Raw genomic sequence first — 5,436 nt, forward strand, 5'->3', positions numbered from 1 at the left:
TAAAAGAGACGATTGAAATAGAAAAAAATAAAAGCAAGAAATTATACATGAAGAAAAAAAAAAAAAAAAAAACTGGAGGAAAATGTACAAAATGAAGACTGAGAGAGAGAGAGAGAGAGAGAGAGAGAGAGAGAGAGAGAGAGAGAGAGAGAGAGAGAGAGAGAGAGAGAGAGAGAGAGAGAGAGAGAGAGAGAGAGAGAGAGAGAGAGAGAGACCAATAGATCATAGCTAAGTCTACTCCATGGACCAAGATGAATACAGCAAAAACAAAACAAAACACTTAAATAACGAGAATAAGAGTAGCTAAGGTAAACACATCAATACATTACAGGTAAGTATGAATGCCTTCGTGTATTATTACCAAGAAAAAAAAGTAGATATGGATGAAATGTATAGAAAACGAGCATAGAACAAAGAAGACCAGCACAACAATAGACAGGAATGGAAGTTAGTGTGGCTTCGTTTACTAATAGCGACATGAAACAAAGCACAACAATGAAATACACACAATACAAGGGTTAAAATAGGGTAGAGGCTAAAATAAAACGGTGCAATCAGAGGCGGAGACTAAGCTTAGCGAGGTTGGAGGCGTGTGTGCAATCCTGTGTGTGTGAGCAAATTAAGCTGACGTGACACTGGGAGACTCGCGGCTCACCCAGGGATGGAACAGCGGGAAGGAAAATGTGAGCAATTCTACTGTATTAACACGCCACGCTCCACCACCAGTAACACCCCACACCGCTCTCCTCTCTCTGTGGCTCGTACGCTCAAACACTTTTATGCTTCATCTCCACTTGTCATCTTTTAAGAGGGAGGTATCAAGACATTTGCTCCCTAATTTTGGCTAACGCTTTTCTTTCTTGTAGAGAACAAGTACCCAAGTAGACCTATTTTTTGCCCTTGGCTGGCCCTCTTTCCAACATAAAAAAAATATATATATATATTCCAAAAGGCTTTTTATCAAATTTACATGAGTTTTATTAGATGTATTTTACGGTTCTAGAGGCAGAGTGACAAGATTTCAGCATTATTAACTGGAGAAACACTCATGAAAACCCCGCTAGTCATCTCTTGGCCTTGGAAAACACTCGTGGTAGGAGAGCAGAGTGTTTCTAAATACGGGTCCCTGTCTGTCTCTTTGTCTCCTCCTTTTCTCCGTGTTCTTCGCTGTGGTCTTAGCTGATCTTAGGTTGGACGGACGCGAAACACATTGATATTTAATCGCTTCATTCCTTTAGAGAGGTCTTCATATCTCTTTTTTCTCTCTCTCTCTCTCTCTCTCTCTCTCTCTCTCTCTCTCTCTCTCTCTCTCTCTCTCTCTCTCTCACCACGACAGGCTGTGATATCTTCAATACTAGGACGCATTTTTATACTCATTCTGGCTACTATTTGGTGATTTCATACAGCTTTAGAAACTTCTGTTGGGGAATAGAATAGTAAAGACTGTGGCCATTAATCTTCTGACCTCCATAGACCCTTCCTAATGCAAATAAAATCGTCTAATCGTACCGCAAATTCAAGGTAAAAATGCGTCTCAGTATTGAAAAGGTTGAAGGGTCATTGTTAGTGTTTTGCTAGTGTGGGTTTGTTTTTTTCTTGTTTGTGGGTAAGGCATAACTAAGAACGCTGAGTGGTGAAGTGTGATGATTTACGAGTATGTGGTATGAATTGTGATGTTCTGCTATCTTCTGTGCTATGTTGATTGTTTTTTTTCCTTTCCATATATTTTTTTATTAGTTTTTTTCTCATTCGTTTTTCTTCCTGTTATTTGGTCATTTCCTTCCTCCTTATTCTTTTCTTAACTCTTTTCTCATTTTTTTTTCTCTATTCGTTTCCTTTCTTATTCCTTTTCCTTTTTTGGTGTTTTTCGGGGTATTTTCTCTTCTCTTTACTCTTTTCTTAACCCTTTTCTTACTTCTTTTCTTCCCTTCCTTTTTTTTCTTTTTTTTTCTCTTGTTTTTTTGTATTCTTTTCTCTTACTCTTTTCTTATCTCTATTCTTGCTTTTCTTTTCCTTTCACACTTTTTCTCTTGCTTTCTTTCCTCTTTTCATATGTAAGTCAAGAGAAAGTATATAGTCATGGTATATATGCATAAATATTACACAAACCTACAAAAAACAACCTTTTATTCATTTCACTTCTCTTCCCTTTACTTTCCTTATTTTCCTTCCGTGGTACAGTGGAACCATGCGTGCTTTAGGCTCCGAGGGGTTCTCCAAGCGCACGGGTTCGAATCCTGTCCACGGTCCGAGTGTAGGTTGGGCTTCCTCACTCGGGGCAACGGTTTCCTAGCGGGTGGGCTTTGAGATACGAGGTACCACAAAAAGTATCCCCTTTAGCCCAGAAATTCCCGTGAAAAGCCAACATGGTATAAACAAAAAAGTCAGAAGAGCTATGTCTACTCAAGCTAAGTGTGAGTGAAGGGCGCGGATTCAGAAACACTATGCTTCCTCACCACCACACTTCCCAAAGGTCACACGGACTGCTATTATGATTCTACAGACAACTCCTCCTTTTCATGATTCAGGAGTCTTGTTAATCTTTCACTAAAACCATAAAAAAACCCTTAAAAACCTGCTCAGCTTTACGTAGAGCCTTTAAGTAGTAACGGTGTGGCGTAGAACCATAAAAAAAACACCTTTAAAAATCCGTTTTGCTTCACGTAGAGCTTTGGGGAAGCAATAGTGTGGCGTAGATGCATTTTAGAACAAGGTACAAAATGATACAGACCTAAATAAGTGACTGTTTCTCCTTTTTATAATTCGGAAATCTTGTTCATCTTTCACTAGAACCCGTTTAGCTTTACGTAGAGCCTTGGGGTAGCAATAGTGTGGCCCTGATATCTCTCAGAACAAGGCACAAAATGATAGAGGCCTAAATAAGTGACTTTCACCACAAACAAACATGAGGAAGGCAGACATTTTATTACGAGGCATTTTTCTCCCTCACTCTATTTCTGAAGCTTCCTTGTTTTCTCTTACCTCAAAGTTTTTCTCCCTTACTCTATTTCAGAAGCTTCCTCGTCTTCTCTTAACCTCGAAGGGAAGAAAATAATAAGGAGTCTTTATATGTGTTTCTTCTGGTGATAACAAGTAAAATAGCAAAGAAGTAAAGAAAATAAAAGAAAAAGATAGATATTTTGGGGCTTTCCTGCTAATGACTAAACCAACGAGGAAATCAAATGAAGGGATAAACTAGAAGGTAAAGCATAATGAAGCCACAACCATTGAACAAAATAAAGAAAACCGAAGAAATATTAGAGTTTTTCCTGGTAGTAAAAAATGAAAAGAAAAAAATCGAAAAAGAAGAGACATGCAAAATATAAAACATAAGAAAGCATCAAGAAAAAAAAAACGAAGAAAAGAGAAAACAAGACAAGACAAGACACGGAACTAAAAATAGCCACGAAAGACACAAACAAGAAGTAAACAGACAGACAGACAGACACTCACAACAACAATAACAACAACAACAGGAGGAGGAAGAGGAGGAGGAGGAGAACTAACAGAGGCAAAGCAGTGAGTGACAGAGAGACACAGAACAAACACGAGACCGAGACGAGTTGGAAGAGGAGGAGGAGGAGGAGGAGGAGGGACAGGAGGAAAAGGAGGGAGAGGAGGAGAAGGAGGGAGAGGAGGAGAAGAGAGAGGAGAAGAAGGGAGAGGAGGGAGTGGAGGAGGAGGGAGGAGGAGGAGGGAGGAGGAAGAGCAAAAGCAACGTGACTCAAGTTTTAGCACTCCTTTCCCTGTGTGTGTGTGTGTGTGTGTGTGTGTGTGTGTGTGTGTGTGTGTGTGTGTGTGTGTGTGTGTGTGTGTGCTTGTTATTTTTTCCCCTTCCTTCCCTCTTTTTTGTCCAATTTCCCAATATTGGCTGCGGGCTTCACGTGGAGGCTTCCTGGCAGTCTCTGTGCTTCGCCTTACGCCCGAACACACTCAGTCTGTCCTTAAGAAAACTAAAAAGTCAGGAGGACCGAACGTGGAAGAGTGAAGGAGGAGGAGGAGGAGGAGGAGGAGGAGGAGGAGGAGGAGGAGGAGGAGGAGGAGGAGGAGGAGGAGGAGGAGGAGGAGGAGGAGGAGGAAGAAGAAGAGGACGGTGTGTAGAGGTGGTGATGAGGAAGGAAAGTATTATGAAGGGAGTGATGAAGGAAGAAGGAAGGAGGGCAGGAATGGTGGTGGTTGTGGTGGTGGTGGCGGAGGAAGAACACGGTGTGTAGAGGTAGCGATGAGGAAGGAAAGTATTATGAAGGGAGTGATGAAGGAAGAAGGCACTTGAAGAACCAGCATAACACCTTCTATCAGTCATTCAATCACTGCTACAGCCTTTAGAAACCAGAGACACGAATAACTACCTCTAAGAACCATAAGCAAAACCTCGACAGACATCCATTACCTTCCACTACAGCCTTCAAACACACTATAACCCTGAGAAAACTTGAAGACCCAACACAGCACCTTATCAACAAATCCATCAGTATCCCAATCCAAGCCATCCACTCATTCACTCCAGCAATCCACCGCCAGTACTGTACATCTCCTTAAAAGACCCACGCACTGAGGACAACAACACTGCACACTCCTCCCCCCTGAACGAATATAACAATAGAAAACCAAAAGGTCCCATGGGATGCATACTGCTCCTCCCTTGCCCTCACTCCCTCTCGGCCTCTCCCATCCCTCTACCCGTGGATGTATTGTGGCGCCCTCCGTCTTGCCGCCTCAGAATGACTCCCAGGACCTCAGCTTCCCTCAGGACGTCCTACTTGGCGGGAAAATAACACCACTGCAGCGCGTTTTCACTGGTAAGCATGAACTTCTTCCATCAGGTAATGTGAACGAGGAAAGCGAAGGGAGGGAGGGAGGGAGGGAGAGAAAAAAAGAGAGAGTGAGGGAGAGAGGGTAGGGAAGGGAAGGGAACAGAAAGGAAAGAAATGGAAGAGATTGTAGGATAGTGTGAAGAAATAGGGGTTTGGAAAGAAGGGAAGGGAAGAGAAGGGAAAGGTGAGAGAGATGGAGAGAAAAAGGAAGAGACGAAAGGAGAGATGGAGGGAATGGATAGAAGGAGAGGTGAATGGGTGGAGATAAAAATGGAATGGTGGAAATATGATAAGATTAAGAGAGAGAGAGAGAGAGAGAGAGAGAGAGAGAGAGAGAGAGAGAGAGAGAGAGAGAGAGAGAGAGAGAGAGAGAGAGAGAGAGAGAGAGAGAGAGAGAGAGAGAGAGAGAGAGAGAGAGAGAGAGAGAGAGAGAGAGAGAGAGCTGAGGGTTGGAAATAAGGAAGGAAAGAGACGAAAAGATAAAAAGAAGTAAAGGAAGAGGAGAAAAAGGAAATAATTAAGGGATGTAGGAAAATTGAGACGAAATGGGGGAATAGAAGGGAGAGATGGAAGAAAAGGAAGGAAAGAGAGAAGGAACGAAAGAAAGAAGGAACAAAGAAAG

Source organism: Portunus trituberculatus, chromosome 36 (genome assembly GCF_017591435.1).
Source record: "Portunus trituberculatus isolate SZX2019 chromosome 36, ASM1759143v1, whole genome shotgun sequence".
In the NCBI taxonomy this organism is placed as follows: domain Eukaryota; kingdom Metazoa; phylum Arthropoda; class Malacostraca; order Decapoda; family Portunidae; genus Portunus; species Portunus trituberculatus.